Genomic DNA, 18791 nt, shown 5'->3' on the forward strand with positions numbered 1-18791 from the left:
AGGAAATGGGCCCTTCATTGCAGGAGACAAACTGGCTGAGTTAGCTTAAATTGTCTGGAGTACATGTACCATGTGATGGAACTAGTGAAGAAATTGAAAGCAAATTATAAATTTGCTTGTCGGTAACTAATTCAGATGTTGAACTTTAGTGTTTTGTTGAATTGTGATAGTGCCAGTATAGGTAAGGGTTGAGCCAAAGCTGTAGGAAGAGCAAATTTACTATAGCTGAAAACAACATCCCTACATTTCCAAAAGCTAACAAATGAAAAAGAGCAATGTAAAAAGCCAGAAACTTTTGGTATTTAAAGATACACCTCAAGAAAATAAAATCCTAGCACCCCGATTAACTTGTATCTCTCCACTTGCCAGACAGTCCTGTGTCAAACAACATTATAGTTTGATTTAGTAATTCTTTTCTACAGATAATTCCACCTACTTAGAATTTGACTTGGAGGTATTTGGTCTTTGTCTTGCTCCAGAATTCATTCTGCTTTGCTCTTGGATTGCCAGTGGCTATATCAAGAATAGCCCTGTGACTGACACAGTCTCCAAAGCACTTAGAAAATTGCATCTGTTTGAAACTCCACACTTTGGAGAACTTTAGAAGATGTCTTTTGTTTTGTTTCCTTATTGTGTGGAAGAAGGAAAATTGAAAAATCATCTGAGAGAACAAAAAATACTAAATCAAGCAAGAAAAGCTGTAAATGCTACTGAAAACTTTCATTTAATTTCCATGATACACTCAATGTTTACAGTACTGTACGATTAGAGGAGATGTGTCTTGATAAGAACCTTTTGCATCATTTTGAATTTTCTCTTAGTATGTCTACAGGGAGTTTAGCAGTTGGGGTTTTGTGATTATTTTAGTAAGTTACCTTATTAAGTAACATTATTGAATACTGTGAGTTTTCTTATAGTCTCTTCATTTTATCTAGTGTGAGTGTTGCTACATAACTTAGCAACTAGTAGACTGGTGACATTTGCCATCAGAGTACATAGCATTAGAGGGTAGCACTGCAAAAATTGTAGTTTACAAGTACTTATCTCAAGCAATGTAATTCAGTGTTTTCACAAAGTCTGTTTGTATCATCAGAAAATATGAAGAGCTACAAAGACATATACACACACAGATGTATGAGATAAGCACTAACATAATATATGTTATTTGTAATATCAATTGCAGGTAGTAAACTTCTGGAAATCAACATCATTCTCTTGACTTTGTTGGAGCTAAAATGATTTACATGAACCACGCATTTGTCCCATCTCACGTAAATGTCTTTCTTAGGGTACCAAATCCCTTTTCTAAAGCAGTGTATTTAGAGATCAGTTCCTGTGGAAAGTGCTGTATCATTAAACATTAATTAAACCATTTATATTACGATAAATTAATAGCTGGTAGAGTTTAGTAGACAGTGATGTCTCTTCTACAGATATTTTAAAAATAAATGTCTCATTTAATTTATAAGTCATTGGGCATTTTTTAATCTTTTATCTTTTAATTTTCGTTCTTAATAGTCTTCCATTTTCAAACAAACACTAATCTTACCTTCAAATGTGCAGTGCTGTTTTGGACTGGGGACTATTTCAGCATTTCTGAAACCATTTGAAAATGTCCAGACCTGTATCCTCTTAATTGTCGCTAAAAATGTCTGCTGAATTTGAAAGTAGGTTGAGCTCTCTGGAACCTCTTTCTTTTTTATGATTTTTCATCTAGGTTCTGACTGTGACAACCAGTAAGGTGCTTCCTGAAAATGTTCTCTTTGCTCCTCTTAGATTTATCTCTAGCAGATATACTTCCTCCACAGAAGGTGACTGGGGTCTTCTCTCCAGCTCTTGGACCCAAAGGTGCTATTGAGGGCAAATTGACATTGACAGTTTATCACGGTTTGTTTATCTTAAAACTCTAAACTTGGAGTCCGTGGAAACTGAAGTGTGTGTCATTTCCAGCAAACAGACCCCAGCTGGAATTTCAGCCTAAGGACATATTATCTTTGACAGAATGGGCCCTGGTCTGGGTATGGTCCTAAGAAATACTAAAAAAAGCACCCAAGATGCAGGTTTGTTGACTAACAGTTACTATTTTGAACCATTTGGACTTTAAGTGCATGCTTCGCATATTAAGATTATTGCTTCATAGGAAAAAACATATTCTGAGTGGTTAATACTCCTGTATCTGACGTGTGTTTAAAGGAACTTCCTCTTCAAACAGCTGTCTACACTCACCTAAAAACTCAGGTCCTTCCAAGGTATCCTAAAATTCTAAAATGTCCCTATCTGGATTTAGAGGAGAGCATTTTTTCATTTTCGTTCCCCAATGCCTTGATCCCTGAGTTAAAGAAGAAAACCTATTTTGTTTTTGTTGCAGATATTCAATGATACTAAAATATGAATGTATAAACAAGGCTCAGTTGTGTACAAATTCTTTGGGGAAAATGTTTGTTGACATCAACAAGATTTTTTGCTTGAGTAAGGTCCACAGGATTTGGTCTGATAGGTGTCTTGAGGTTTTCTGCCTGAATTGTGCTGTGATGACAGCTACAGTGACAGCAGTAGCGGATCAGACTTTTCTTTTTTTAAGCCTGTAAACTCAGCTCACACATGGGCATACTGGAAAGCCCACTCCTGACGCTGGGCAGGTACATTTACATATGCAAAACAAAGTTTCAGTTGCCTTTAAGCATGTAAATTAGCCTCTTATGTGTCTGCTTGTGAACACATGCCTCAGAATTAGCTAACGTGCCCTGAACACAGATTTTTACTATATTCCAGGGAAAGTAACGTCTTCAAAGAAAAATAAAGAAGAGAATTTTTGTTGACTTTGCTCTTAGTCTATCTATTCTAGGAAAACTGAGGATATATTTCATTTATGAAAAGGTACTTCAACCAGCTTAGCAATCAAGTTAGAGGCACCTCAACAGTAACATACTGCCTTTGTCATTTTTCATCCATTTCTATATTTTATGTACTGCACTGATATGGAGCTTTTCTTGGAGAGTTTTCTTTCAAATCACTAAATAGTTGAAAAGACTGTCACTAGAAAATGCTCTGGAACTTTTATGAGCATACTTTTATTGTAAATATTCATTTACAGCAGAGCTATTTCAGTACCAGAGCTTAAGAAACAGTGCCATGAAGATTCTTAGCTACAATAATCTATAATTTGTGAGGTTTATTTAGCAAAATGCTCAGTCACAGATGGCAAATTTTAGTCAGAATTAATAAACATATAAGTATGTTGATTTGCAGTATTATTTTAACTTGTTTGCCTCTTCTGTGTATCCATAAAATCTTTGAAAACCTTAAGCTTTATCACGGTCTTTTAGAAAAAACATAATTATGGTACAAAATTAGTTTTTTCTCGCTCTGTCTGTTGGGATCTCAGTGCATTTCCCGCTAATATGTAAATAACTGTTTTCCTGCTTAACTTGTCCCCCTCCTTGAAGACAGGAATAGCATGCCAGGAGACCATAAAAGTTATTGTGGTTAAACACGTTGCCCCAGACCTGCATGCACAGCTCTGGTCCGTCTTTGGGCCCTACGTATGCCAGCTAAGACTGTGCTCTGGCATGGCGTGTTTCAAACCACTGCCTGAAATTTGCTTTAGGGGGACGTATGGGTCTGTTCCTGGGGGTGGCCGAACCCTGCAGCCCTGCTTACTGCAACGGGACTCAACAGCTCTGCCTCTCTTTGCGCCATACCCGTCTCTGAGCAAGGGGGGGGTGGATGAGCCCGTCCACTTCCCCCTTCAGAGGGGTGAGCTCGAGGCCCAAGGCAATAACTGGGGCCCTTGGCTTTCTTGACTGCAAGCTTCCCCTTTTCATTAAGCTTCAGATGGTGACTGAAATTTATTAGCCTAAACTGGGCTGGGACTGATGAGATTTACAGTGATGTATAGAAGAAACGCCGAGTTGGAGAAAAGGGATGAAAAATTGAAATTATAAAGTTGTACTGGTAGCTTGTTGAGGTAATTGAAATGCCTTGTCATGTTGTATATTGTGATGGGTTCAAATAAAATATAGGCGCAATTTGTCTAGATCATGCCTGTAGTACACTGCTAAACAGATTCCTCTCTTCTAGTGTTTCGGACGTTTTCAATTTTGCCTGTCAGTGGGGATTGTGAAGGGGTGAGATGACACTAAAACTTCTTGTTCACGTAGTTGACAGTTTGGCATTGTTCGCACTGCACTGCTTGCAGCAGGTCAGTGAGCGTTCTTTAAACCACCGAGGGGGATTTCTGCAGAGAAGTCCAACGCACCCATTTTTGTCCCCCAGCGATCCATCCCCATGCTCTGTTCCCTGCTCAGAGAAAAATGACCAGCTCTGGTGCAGAGCTTTGCCCTCAGAGCCACCGCTGAGGCTCCAGGGGCACCGAGGGATGTCTGCACTCTTCACCGAAATGTACCCCCACTGTGAGACCTCTTGCCCTCAGCTGGACAGGACTTGCAGGTGACTGTTCAGAAGATCCCTGAGCTCTTCGGCTCTGGCCCCCAGCAGAACCAAAGTCCACGGGCAGCACACATGAAAAACAGGGAAGGAGCACAGTTAATGAGATCCCTCTAAACTGCAACGAAATTACTTAGAGGTTATTATGTAGATTTCAAGAGGAAAAAGATGCTCTGTTTCTCCAAAAATGAGGTGGATTTCTGAAGCTCAAGCCAAGCACCCATTGAAAATCCTAAGTCTTACCTGAGTCAGGACAAGAGGCTGTCTGGCTTATCTTTCATTTATTCCCTATTTAGTCCTAAAGTCCCCTTAGAAAACGCGGTCTCCAAGCCATTCCCTGCAACAGCAGTGATCTCAAGGAAGAGGCAAATATAAGGCTGGTAGATCACCTGCTTTTGTTACCTGTGGAAGTAAGACACAGGAGCGACAGGGTATACCTACTGGAAGTCCAAGAGATGTAACTGCTTTCTAGCAAACTACTTCTGGCACAGCTTAATACCCTGTGGCTGAAAATTGCTTTCCATAAACTTCCCCAACACTTGTAGACTGCAATTTGATTACTCCAGGTGGTCAGTAGAAGATTTTGTCTAAGTGTATTCCCAATACAGTAGTGAAAACATGTCAGACACTATTAATAATGCAGAGGAGTAACCAGGTTCCCAGATAGGTATTTTATAATTACATAAGTAGCAGCATTGTAACAGTCATCGTGATCTAAGGCTGTAACAGAAGCTAAGTTTGTGAGGAGAAACAACGTCTTTTATGAAGCCAGCTTGAGTACCTAGGGAAAAAAACAGAGCAGTTTTTGCTCTGGGAAGGGCTTGTGTGCCTGATCCATCTTTCCATTCTAATCAGTTGGTCTAATAAAAAATATTACCTGTGTCTACAAACCTTGCCTTGGAAATATATGTGACTTGAATCAATAAATAGATCTTCTTTGCACAATAGATAATCATATGATAATTCACTGCCAGAGAGTTTATGTCAGTAGTGACAGGTAGATCTTTTTAAATATAACCATGTTACATGTATTTTGAAAAATACTTTGCGTTTGGAAAAAAAAGTAATTTTATTCCTATGAATAGAACCTGTAATGTGCTTGTGCAATGGAATTCATCTTTCTCTGTCACTGTAGTATCTTTCTTTCTTTCTCCATAATGCCCTTCATTCTTTGCTTTGTGCTAAGGATATGTATTGACTTTGCAGAATCACTGTAGCAAGCTGTAAATGATGTATTCAGAGAAAAATCCCTGCCCACTTCTCATAGAGAGAACATGAACAGTGCTGGGCAATCAGAGTAATGCTGCATTTTGTATTGTGACATTCAGTGCAATCAGGAAAAGCAGCCCAAGCCAGACGTCACTGACTTAAGTTCTGACAATAGAAGCCTGTTCCTTTTAATATTTATAGAGAGAGATCTGAGGTGTTTTTCCTTCTTCACCTTATTCTTTTCCCATTAGCCCCTGTCAGCATGCACGGGGGGAAGACAATCCTTCATTACCTACGGTTCTCTCACTGCAGACAAGGGTGTAGCTAGCAATTTGAGAATTGCTTGTATACCAGCCAGCATACTACCTGTGGTTTGCCCATAGTACACGCACCATATCCTGTGGTAGATATACCACAGAAAACGATTCACTCCTTTTGCCTAACTGGTGCAGTTAGAGATATTCAGAAGTGTTTTACTAAATGGCTGGAAGAGCAATTTAGAAAAGCTGCTCGTCAGCATTCCATAAGAAATGTTGTTGGAGAAAAATTTTTAAAAGTAAATAAAATTGTAATAATACAGTTGCGTGTATTTTGCATTTGGAAATTCCACATGCCATACGATAAAGGTAAGCAAACTGAAATGGTGCAGTCAGGGAGAGGCCAGGACAAGGCCAAGGTGCCATGGCAATTCCTTGGCAGCTGCCTCTGAGACTTTCAGCCATGTAAGCCTCATCATGCTCTCTGTCGGGGGTGAAATTTTTGGATGTGGGTAGGACTCTGTGAACTTTTTTGCTGCTGTCTTGAAACCAAATCAGGTTTCAAACTAAACTAATGAAGTCCAGAGCTTTAAAGTTGACTCCTGCTCTTGGGATTCCCTGGCACTGCCGTGGAGTTTTAAAGCCTCAGTGTGAAGGAAAAGCTAATGCATCTGTCAGCAGGAGAAAAGGCAGTGTTTTCCTCAGAGGCTCCAGACAAATGGGGGTAGCAAATTACTCTCCTGAAGATACTGATGGAGTAGACCATGGTGATGGTCTTTTTGCAAAAGGCAGAAATAGAAGTCCATGTTCAATTCAGTGTCTTCCCTAAGGACAGCCATTGAGAAAGAAGATGCTGAATCCTACATCCCATCAAAGAGACAATAGATTAAAACAAGACTAAAATGATAAACTGAGAATTAGGTTTAAGAACAGCTGTAAGAGACAAACAAAGGCTTTATTTTAAAGAGCAGGAGATACTCCAAAATAAGGCTATGCTGCCAAATGGCCAGTAGGTTTGAATAAGGTTTTCTTTAACTAAGGTAAGAAGAAAGCCTTATTGGATTGGCCTTTCCCTACCCTACATAAGCAACATAGATAATAACTCACTGTATTAAGTGACTCAGTAACGCAAAACAAGGAAGGAAGCAGAGCAAAGACACACAGTTCTGAGGGAGGAGACCTTTAAAAAGTTTGCCTGACAGTGGTAAGCTCAGGTAACCCCCTGAGAAGGATGAAAACTCGGGCCCTAGTCCTGAGGAAAGCCTGGGGACTCATCACTGGTTACTTGGAAGAAAGGGAGAGTGGAGGCAAAAAGGAAGGCATGTGACTGAGAAGGTAGTGTCTTGGAGCCCGTTGAATGACAGGTTCCAAGGTACATCCATATATTAGATGTCTTTGTTTCTGCTGTGCTGTTGTCATTTTAAGTTCTTCACTGGATTTCGTGTGCACGCACACTTTTAAACAGACTGTGTAGCATTCAGGAGTTTCACCATTGTAGCATGTGACATTTTGGGCTTTCTTGGATACAAGTAGAGCTGGTATTCTTGCCTGTGGACATGACAACTTGAAAGCTATTCCTATTACTGGTTTGGTAACATTTTACAAAGGTGGATGTGATTTTTATGACCGTACATATTCCTTTCACCATTCTTGTTGTTATATATGCATTGTCTATATGTCACTTCTTCAGCAATGTGCATTTGTTTTATTGCTTTGGAAGATTCTTGCTTTTGGGTGATGGCCTCATTTTATCATTTGGGATATGGAATTCTTTTTAGTTACTACTCACCTTTTCCCTTCCTCAAATACACTCTGTAGCACCCTTAAAAATTGTTGCATTTTGAAAAGCCATGATTTATTGCACAATAAAAACCAATGCATTTTAGGTCATGATTAACTGCAAAAGCAAATCGATGGTTAAAGGAGCACCCAGTATTCAAAAAAGCCATGAAGGTGCTACAAAATCCACATCATATCAATTCCTCCAACACTGGTGCAAATACCCAGTTCTAGTATTTGTAAAGAATGAGTGTTTCACGTTAGCCACCTGGAAAGTGATACCACAACACAGCCCACATCTGCAAAATCCAAAAACTTTTTATTTTTGTTGAAAGAAGCATGAACAGAGCTAGCTAAAGTGAGGCAGGGGTATAAGACAGAAACATAACAGCTGCTGTATGACATGGCAAAAGTGGAAAATAGTTGTTTTTCAGCTTTCTCCTCTCTTGTTCTTTCACCTCTGTCATTTAGGTAACTTGTAACTCATTCCTCGTTTCAGTCCTGCAAGACAGAAAACTATAGGAACACATAAGCAATATCCATATATAATGCTGCTTCTTCCAAGTTTTCCTTGTAGGAGAACAGTGTAAATAGCTTGCAGCATACAAAATTCTCTTGTTCAAACAGTGATAGCAAAATGTTTCTTTCATCTCTCGGAAAGCCTCTAAACTTTAAAACTACTCAGCATGCTGCATTCTTTAGTATTTTTACTCTGTTTTGCATGGTTTTAGCATTACGTATAGTATGGTGGCAGGGAGAACATCAAGTATCGGAGAGAAAAGATTCAATCCTTTCCGGTAAGGACATTTAATCACAACTGTGCTTAATAAAATGCTCTATATTCAAGAATTGATTTTTGTGGTTCATGTAAGGTTTCAGAGTTAGGGTCAGTTTATTTCATTTAAAACTGTAATTTTATTTTTTGTTTTTGAGGAAGGAGGTGAGATAGACCTTCACCCACCTGTTCTGTACATAATATGTGCATTCTGCATGTGAATGTTTGAAACCTTCTCTCATTTTTCCTGAAAAAGCCTGGTGGTTGAAACCATGTAATGTTGAGACAGGTGAGTTCATGGACACTTTCTTCGCAATGTACTCTCAACTCTGATTTCAGAGGCACAGGAGAGCACTCTTCAGACTGCATGATTCAACCCTGTACTAGGGGGGGAGCATGAGACACTCTGAAAATGTAAGTTCCCCTATTTTACCGTACATTACATAATAGCTCTTAGAAAAGATAAGTCACAGGCACATTACTGAAATGTGTCCCTGTGAAGGAAGACAACACATGAGGCAGAAATTAGAGTATGCAGCCACATCTGCTTTAGTAAACACCATGTTTGGATAACCCATTCGGCTGCATATGTGAAACAGGGGAGCTTGTGTATCAAATGTGTGGATTTTTTCTGGTGCTCACTCTGTATATCATAGAATTCTCTTGGGTTTTCTGTGTCATATATGAGTGCTGCATTAGGTACTATATATTAATCCTAAATTATAACCTTAAACAATTGACAGTATCTGCATTTTATTTTCACAGTGCTGTGCTATATACAAAAATCAAAAAGCATCCACTGCAGCCGCCATTCCATTGAAGTTGTCGTATGTATTTTATTCTCTTTTTTTTTCCCTTATTGCAGCCCAACTTGGGGGAAAAACCCAAACTCACAGACTACACTGAAACTGAGATGCAAACTTTTCAAGTGGCATCTGTTTAGCCTTTTAAATTATAATTAGGCATATTCTGAGTATACTATGTTGAAGCAGAGAAATAGAGATGTGTGTATATGCTGCAAGGAGTAAGCATTGTGAATAAAATCCTAGTCTGGAAAAAATTACACGTTCACTCAATAACCAGTTCAATTCTAGCAGAGATCATTGCTCTTGTAATCAGACTCCTACCAGTGATGGTATACCGGTAACTTTCCAGGATGTTATTACAAGTATTCTGTCCCAATATTGGGGAAAAGTGGTACTGGGGGGCGTGTTTTGGCTTTCCATTACGTGCACCGAGTCTCTGACGCTGACCGGCGATGCTGACGAGAGCCATTTCTGCCTCCTTGGACTGTTACACTAGAACTGTTCAATCAGCCTGAGGAGTCCAAAAATGAACATGGAATAGAGGAAACTGGGAGAACATCATATTGCTTCCCAACACATCAAAGTATTCATTTATCATAGTGGTAATCCATCATTTGTTTGGGCACTTTGCCAACATACAAACTTCCAACAACTTCTCTCCAGAGATTTGACTGCCCTTTTTCTTTTGTAATGCCGAAATGACTTTGTTATGATCAATATGAAAAATGCGGGGCCAGAAAACTAGCCAGTGTGACCTTAGTTCTGCAAATAATCGTTAGTGCAAATCTGGAGAGACAAAAAGCCCAAATCTTGACTGTATAATCTGAATCTTCATCTCAAGATCTAATTGTTGAGGGACTGGCAGCATCCCAAGGAATTGATTATGAGATTTAGAGTCTCCTACTGCCAGTCACTGGCTTGGCCACAGACTGCCGGGGCACAGCTCTGCTCCGAGCTTAGCGGAGTTGCTTGAGATTTACCAGTTTCACTGAGTCAGGGAATGGGCTCTGCACTGGCAGCAAAAAGAAGTTGTTACTACAGGGAGTATTACAGAGGAAGTAACCTTCTCAGACCCAAGTGGACAAGTTTCCCTCTCTCTTTCACACGTACATGTCACCAAAGTTGGTACAAGTTTGCTATCTTCCCACTGACGTTTGCTACCTTCCCACCTTCTCCCTGTGCAGAAGGATGAAGGCTAGCACAGGGATGGTATAAGAAATATCTGCCCTCCTAGTTACTTCAGGTCGAGATTGAGGCAAGCTGGTAGGCAGAGCCTTGTGCTGCTGCCTTTGCTGCTGTCGTTCTGTGGGTAGGGAGTATTTCAGCAAGTCTGGCGGCTTTTATGAACACTGAAATGATCTTTAAAAGTGGATGTAAAACCCCTTTATTACCTGGTTGTTTTTCCAAAGTCTTACACAAACCCTCCAGGAAACTGTACTGTTTACCCCATAAAAGTAGCTCTGACATAAGACTCAGGTTGTTTATTAACTAAAATTGAGCCTTCTAAAGAAATTCAGCTTTCATCTCTCTACCCTTTCTGTTAAATAAAGCAATGCTTCATTACTCCAGCATTACTTTTGGTCTACCTCGGCAGCCCATTTTCTCACAGCCCGTGCGGTGCGTTGTGAACCCCTCCCGAGATGTAAAAAGCCCCGCAGAGGGGAGACGCGGGGCTGCTTTTCCCACAGCCGGGGAGCTGCGTGGGGCCCGGGGGCAGCAGCCGGGGGGGTTTCCCCGGGAGGGGGGGCCGCGGAGGAGGGCGCAGCTCCCCGGCACCAATCGCCTCCCGCAGGTCCCCGCGGTAGCGTTAGCCCCGCCGCGATATTCACGGGCAGCGGAGCCAGGGGCAGCGGCCGCCACCTCCAGCGGGGACAGCTCCGGGGAGCGGGGCGGCTGCGGGGCTCCCTCCTCCTCCTTCTCCTCCTCCTCCGCCCGCCGCCGCGCAGCGCCTGCGGAGCCCCGCGCAGCCCCGGCGGCTGCTCCTCCACACGCACACCCCAGCCTCCCTCGGCAGCCGGAGGCAGGAGCGAGCGGCAGCGCTGTGCGAAGGCGGCCGGCGCGGCCCCTGCGGAAGGAGCGGCGGGGGGCGCGGTGATGTGAGGGACGCGCCCGGTGGAGGAGGGAAGTCCCATCGACAGGAAGGCAGCCGGCAGCTCCTCCACACTGCAAGGTAACCCGTCCTAGCCTTCGGGGACTTTTTCTTCTGTTTTTTCCTTTTTTCCCCTCCTTTTCCCCCCTTTTTCTTTTCGCTTGTCTTTTTCTTTATTTTTGTTTATTTCTTTTTTCTTTCCCCCCTTTTCTTTTTTCTTCATTTCTTCTTCTTTTTCTTCTTTTTTTTCCCCTTTTTTCTTTTTTTTTTGTTATTTGTTCCTTTTTTTTTTGTCCTCCTCTCCCCGGCCCCTTAGCTGCCCAGCCGCAATCAGAGGGCGAGGAGGCGGCGGTGGGGGACGGAGCAAGCCCACACCGGGTCGCTCTGGAGTTTGCCTGGGACAGCCTTCCCCCCCTGCAGGTGCACTGCCGCGGCGGGCAGGGCCGGGCTGGGCAGGGCGGGGGGTGTCCCGGCGGCCCGGCTCGCCGTCGGGTCCCGGGAGCAGGTCGGAGAGGCGGAGCGGGGGCAGAAGGAGCCGCCCGGGGCACGGAGCGGCTCCCTCCAACTTTCCCGGGGCGCAGGCGGCGGGGAGCCTCCGCGGGGGCTTTCTGCAGAAAGCAGAAAACCTGTAGAAAAAGGTGTGCGTGCGGGAGGGGGGGCTGCACAGCAGGAGCTGGAAACTAACCCCCTCCCGCCCCCTCGCCTCGCCGGGGCTCCCGAGGAAGAAGAAGCCCCCCTCCCCCGCCCACCGCCGGGGCTCCGGGGGCTCCGGGGCTCGGCGGGCGCTGCGGGAGCGGCGCGGAGGGGGTGCGGGGGGGACGCAAATGGTAAAAGATACGGAAGGAAGAGACCCAGTGGCTGGGACATAAATCAGGCAGAATATATGGGGAGTTGATGAGAATAGGTCTTTTCACCCTTAAAAAAAAAAATAGCCACTTTGGAAGAGAAAAAGGAGGCTGATTATTGGCATCCAGCTCTGAAACCCAGGCAGCTGATGCTGAGGGGAGCCAAAGGGAGCAGTTCTTCTTGGTTTAAAAACAGCAAGACAGTCTCTGCCAAAGATTGCTGTAAACACTGAATAAAGATTTCATTGTGGCTTGGTGTGACTGGAATAATTAGGCAGTTAATTGTTCATTCTGATCTTAAAGTGCAGTAATCAGTAGTGCACAGTAGGAAAAATACGGGGGGAAAGAGAGGAAAAATAGCAATAGGAAAATGATAGGAAAATGTATCACTTTTTCCTCTTCTGCAGGTTTTCCTTTTTTTTTTCTTTTTTTTTTTTTTTGTGAGACTGGGAGCACGTGGGTCCTGGTCTATTTAGGTAGAGAACACCTTTGCAAAGCTGGGGTTTAATTGTGCTTTTTCTGCCACTGTGTCAACATCATTTCGGGCTGGACAAAACCAAATTATGAGACTTAAAGAAATCCTGTTTTATGGAAATGAAATCTGAAGATGCCTGGAGAATGAACATCTTAACTAGATTGACTAATACCAATTAATGCATTTTACTTATGTGTGCACTTTATTGCCAACTCAGCAGGGATGAAAGCTAATGGTGCCAGCTTTTGTGCTGCTCTAAGACATTTTTCAAGCAGGCACACAAGGTTTTAATGGTAAACTGTTTCGAGTTTTTAACACTGTGATTGTGTCCCCGTTTAACTCGAGTTCCTTGCAGCGGTGACTCTTTCGTGATAATCTAATGAAATAATCTCTTGTTACACTGTGTTAGCTATTCCCTGTGACACAGCAGGAAAATACAACCTGTGTGTATTTGTACTGGAGGTGGTTATAAGTTGTCGAGCAAGATCCACTTACAAGGAATAGAATATGACTTACTGATATTAACTGGAAGATGGCACCATCGGCAAAAAATGTTTTTCTTTCCTATACAGCATGTTTTTCCATATATATACTTTTGTGATAAAGAAGCATAATACCGGATTAATTATCAGAAAGGATGGAAGGATGTTATGTTTAAAACAAAAAAAACTTACAAAGAGGTCCATAGTCATTTGAGCAAAGTGAAATAATTACTCAAAGTCTAATTGTAAAGGAAACAGACTCATCCTTCATATAACTTCCTTGACTTTAGAGTAGTTATATGAAAGATTCATTTGGCTTGAAGACATCTATGTAGCCTGCCCGTCCATCAGAAATAAATAAATAAATGTGCTGGAGTCGAGCAACGTTTAAAAAGAAATTCAGTTAAGTATAATTTTCTGTCACTGCACATGCAGAAAGCTAGGAGCTACCCATTACAGAACAAACAAAAAGGGAGCTTTCATTCAATGCTGAAAAGTAAAGCAATTTGTTATACTGTGTTGGAGTTGAGTTTGTTGATGGTTTTGACCTGCACTTTGTAGATTTTTGTGGAAAGATACGTGGAGAAAACAGGAGGCATATTGTCTATCTAACCAATGTAAAACACTGCAGCCTTCGCTCAGGTCACAAGGTTTAGAAGAGCAAGGACAGAATGATGACTCCAGAGTTTTGTCCAAAGTGATGGTAAAAAAAACTTGTAACAACTGAGTATGTAAGGGCCAGCGTTAAGATCTACTTCACAAGCATTTTTATTAAGCTGTTGAATGTGCTTTGTCCTACCAGCGATACTCAGTGTTCTGCCTATGAAGAGTATTCCTGATTTAATGGCAAGCTGTAGCGAAAGGATGTCTTCAAGGCATTTTACTTGCTGGTACAGTCTAGAGGGGGATGTTGTTAACTTTAATTACACCTATCCAGTCCAAGAAACCTAAGGATGTTCTACTCTTCTTACAGCAATCCAAAAAGTGTAGTGATCAAGTGATCTCGTAAGAGACACTGCGATATTCTGACAGAGAATGTTTATAAAAATCTGCATAGTGTACCCCTTACATAAATACCACATTAAACTCTAGAATAATTTGAAGACCAGTAACAAGATTTTGAGAGAAGTCTGAAGTGTTTCTTCCTCCATGTTCAAATACAAAATTTACCAAGTGGCTCCTCATTTCTATAATAAAATGCATCGAAAGCACACTTTGGCCATCACAGTAAGTTTGGGAAGAGGTCTGTCTTGCATTGTTATAACATGTTTAGCAAAATATGCAGAGGATTATACTTCTATTCAAGGAAAACATTGGCCATCAAATTGTGGTTAAATCCTGAATACTATCTTATACCTAAAAGTTGTTTGAAATGCACAGTACATCTTCATAATAAAATTGCATTGTCACAGACATAATTGTTATTCATAACAAGTAGTCTCACAAACAGATTCCATCCCTGTAAGTATCGAGTCTCAGTCAGGCCAATTATGACTAAATTACTGCATGTTCGCGGCTGTATCAACTAATTAAAGGGTAATTAATAAAATGATAATTTCATTCCATGGCAATGTCTACATCTGGTTGTCATAGCAGAGATTGTTTGACATATGGTTAAATGGTCAGATACTACATTGTATGAATGCAACATTTGCACAGAACACCTGGCAAGCCAGAGGAATTTTAACCCTTAAGACATGAATTTCAAGAATCTGTGTCAACGTGCTATTAGTCTGGTTTGCTCATTCTCTCCACCTAGTCTTCTTACGCATTTAAGAAAATTTAGTTCTCCAAGTTAATTTAAGTAACTCTCTTCGGGTGGGGGACGAGTGGGAAGAGGACTTGGGATATTAGATTGGAAATGAAAGATAAAATAGTACTGACTTGTCATTGTGGGAAATAAAATAGGTGGGTCTAAATTAATTTCTGAGAGGAGACTCTCCATTGGTTCTTGTATTACTGGGAGCTTCCCCTTTAAGGAAAATCAGGCTGGAATTAGCATGAAGACAAAATTATCTCTTTTTCCTAGATACAATTGTATGCCAGGATTAAGACTGAGGTTGTGGCCACAACAGCATGGAAAAATCTGCATTGCAGCCTTCCCACACTGTACCTGTCATAGTAGATAAAACAAAACTTAGCTCCTCAAGGAGCTAACCACAACATTCACACAACATTGTAACCACAACATTCACACATGCTAAAGAAATGACACAATCTTTTATCAAGTCAACAGATGATATGAATAAACAATTCTACTGTAGATACCTAATGTACAAGATAATGTATACACATACTCTGAAATATCAGTGGTTGAAATCTTCAGGGCAGCTCATATATTATTTTATACATAGCTTAAGGGAATACATCTTAAGGCCCAACATTGCCTTGAAAAATTTCAACCACTGCTGTTTCAAAGTATGCGAAAGAGTGTATTTCTGTCCTTTAAAAGCATAAACTGTAAGTAGTGGTACTTTAACAAGGGTTAAATGACAGTTTATCTGCACTGGGTCAAGCTGAATCCCTCATAAAACTAAGAATGAGAAATGAAGTAACAGGCATAATGTTTTCCTTCTCTTTAGGGGGGGAAAAAAAAAGCATAAAAAGGGGAAAATAGCTACTGCTTTTTCACAAATAGAGCAAAGTAAAAAGGATGCAGTAAACTGCAGGAAGACATGAAAGTCTGTCTTTTCCCATGCGAGCGATCCTCAATGAACAGTTCCCCCAGTGAATAGTCAGGGTCGCTCATCACCTCGCGTGGTCAGGTGCAGAGCGTGGCCAGTGATGCTTATAAAGCGCTGTTTGTCTGTCTCTCTGAGAGCCCGAGTCCTGCTTCTTGAGAATTTCCAAGCGCATGGATCCATCTCATTTTCATTCTACTCATGTAACTCATTAACACCTGGAAAATCTTTTATAGCATTTAACTGCATCAGATGCACTGTCCGGCACATGTTTTCTTAATAGGGCTTTCACTGTGGTATTGTCAAAGAGCCCTTATGTCACAGCTGGGAACATGAATCTGTCATGTCAGTACTGTACCTTGTTTTAGACAGTAATAGTGTATGAGTGTGTTTTATGGAGGAGCCGAACATGCCCATATACCGCATTAGCAGGGAAGAATGTGAAGCTTGTTCTCCTAAATAAAGATTCAGGCTGGTGGTAGTAGAGTACTTTGTACCATTTAAACACTGCTGCCTCTAAGGCATTGCACTTAAGGAAGGGGAAGTTTGAGGCAAGCGAGACACGTCTTGCTATTTTAGTGGTGTAATGCTGCTAGTTAACGATATGTCATCATTTACATTTCATTGGGAAAAAATTGCCAGAGGTTTCTAATTCAGCAGCAACAACTTAACTAGAAGTTGATATGAAAGTCCTTACCCTGGGAATATTTGTTTTTAAAACAAGTTTGATTTAAATGTATTTGGCAATATAAGAAGAAGGGGAAGAGAAGTAAATGTTTCCTAATTCCATATGCTTTTTGTGCCCATTAAATCACTGAAGAACCCAGTTTTAAATAGATTACTTTGTAGCTCTGTAATCAGAATGCCTTGGGTAATTAAAAAAGGATAGAACTCTGAAAACTGACTGCAACGCATGTATAAGACCTACTTTTTCACAGGAATTTTTAACATAGTTACATACATTTCCTCTGAAAGTTAGACACTTAAAATTCACCAACTACCACGCTACCAAGCATGTCATGATGGTATTCCAAAAGATAGAGCCCACCTTTGAAAAGTGTTTGCAGTCTTGAGAAACCATAACTATTGTGAAGAGTTGACGCGGGTGCTCCTTTCAAGAATGAATGGATGAAAGGAGCATTTCATGCAGTCACAGGAGGTTCCAATTTTTAAACTACTTGTTTTGCTTTGAAAAGCATACATATAGTTCATATGCTAAGAAATAAATTAAAGGGATTTCAGATACTCAAGGTGAAGGTACGCTGTCAAATGCATTCTGTATGTTTAAAATGTTTGTCTCTTGTTTTTGTAAGAGCTCTTCAAAAGCCTGAGCATGCAGGCGTCGATACCCCAAAGCGTAACCAGTCCAAGCTTAAGCTGTAATCAGTGAAACACCGAGGTGTTCAGGTTACAGGGCTGCCTTCTGAGTTTCTCTCTTGATTTTCTCATTTTTGCCATTTGTGTCATCTTCTGGTTTTTCTAACAGTGACAGCATTGAGGTGCTCTCATGGGCCCATGCCATTAGTTCGTGTCCATGTCCTCACCAAAGAGGGAAGGAATAGGGCTGGTTAGGGCTGCCGTGGGGCCCCTGGGGAGAACATGTGGATTTGTTTCTCTGTAGGGCCTTTCTGTAAGTTATTTCACTTTTTTCAGAAGGACGGAAGCCCTTCTGTGTAGATACCCAATGGAGCAAGCGCTCACCAAACTGTGTAGGGTTTGCCCTGCTGGACTATGCAGCACCCGACAACGTAGCCCGAGAGGTGCTAACAGTTTTCAAGTTGAGAGCATGCCGGGGCTGAATTCTTCTACGTGATTCCTTTTAGCCTACTACAAAAGCAAATCAAAGGTAAAAAATGAGCCTATGTAATTGTGGTGGGTTGACCCGGGCTGGACGCCAGGTGCCCACCGAAGCTGCACTATGACTCCCCCCTCAGCTGGACAGGGGAGAGAAAATATAACGAAAGGCTCGTGGGTCGAGATAAGGACAGGGAGAGATCACTCACCGATTACCATCACAGGCAAAACAGACTCGACTTGGGGAAAATTAATTTAATTTGCTACCAATCAAATCAGAGTAGGATAATGAGAAATAAAAAACTAAATCTTAAAAAAACCTTTCCCCCCACCCCTCCCTTCTTCCCGGGCTTGACTTTACTCCTGATTTTCTCTACCTCCTCCCCCGCCAGTGGCACAGGGGTACAGGGAATGGGGGTTACGGTCAGTTCTTCATACGTTGTCTCTGCTGCTCCTTCCTCCTCAGGGGGAGGACTCCTCACACTCTTCCCCTGCTCCAGCGTGGGTCCTTCCCTCCCACGGGAGACAGTCCTCCACGAACTTCTCCAACATGGGTCCTTCCCACAGGCTGCAGTTCTTCACAAACTGCTCCAGTGTGGGTCCCTTCCATGGGGTGCAGTCCTTCAGGAACAGACTGCTCCAGCGTGGGTCCCCCGCGGGGTCACGAGTCCTGCCAGCAAACCTGCTCCAGCGTGGGCTCCTCTCTCCATGGGGCCACAGGTCCTGCCAGGAGCCTGCTCCAGCGTGCGTCCCCCACGGGGTCACAGCCTCCTTCGGGCATCCAGCTGCTCTGGCGTGGGGTCCTCCATGAGCTGCAGGTGGCTATCTGCTCCACCGTGGACCTCCATGGGCTGCAGGGGCACAGCCTGCCTCACCATGGTCTTCCCCAGGGGCTGCAGGGGAATCTCTGCTCCGGCGCCTGGAGCACCTCCTCCCCCTCCGTCTTCACTGACCTTGGTGTCTGCAGGGCTGTTTCTCTCACATGTTCTTGCTCCTCTCTCCAACTGCAATTGCTGTTGCGCAGCAACTTCTCCCCCTTCTTAACTATGTTATCACCGAGGCGCTACCTCCATCTACCACCCTGATGGGCTCGGCCTTGGCCAGCGGTGGATCCGTCTTGGAGCCGGCTGGCATTGGCTCTATGGGACATCGG

The 18791-nt window shown here is 42.4% G+C and overlaps 1 protein-coding gene across 1 annotated transcript in view; it reads left to right on the forward strand.

The window, feature by feature from the left end:
- The first annotated feature begins 11405 nt into the window (after nt 1–11405).
- Nucleotides 11406–18791, forward strand: part of CDH20 (cadherin 20) — a 119401-nt gene continuing 112015 nt past the window's right edge. The window contains exon 1 of the mRNA XM_075142517.1: nt 11406–11442. The gene's annotated coding sequence lies outside the window, so the exon portion shown is untranslated. The remainder of the gene's footprint in view (nt 11443–18791) is intronic.

The sequence above is a fragment of the Calonectris borealis genome, chromosome 2 (assembly GCF_964195595.1).
Source record: "Calonectris borealis chromosome 2, bCalBor7.hap1.2, whole genome shotgun sequence".
NCBI classification, from domain to species: Eukaryota; Metazoa; Chordata; class Aves; order Procellariiformes; family Procellariidae; genus Calonectris; species Calonectris borealis.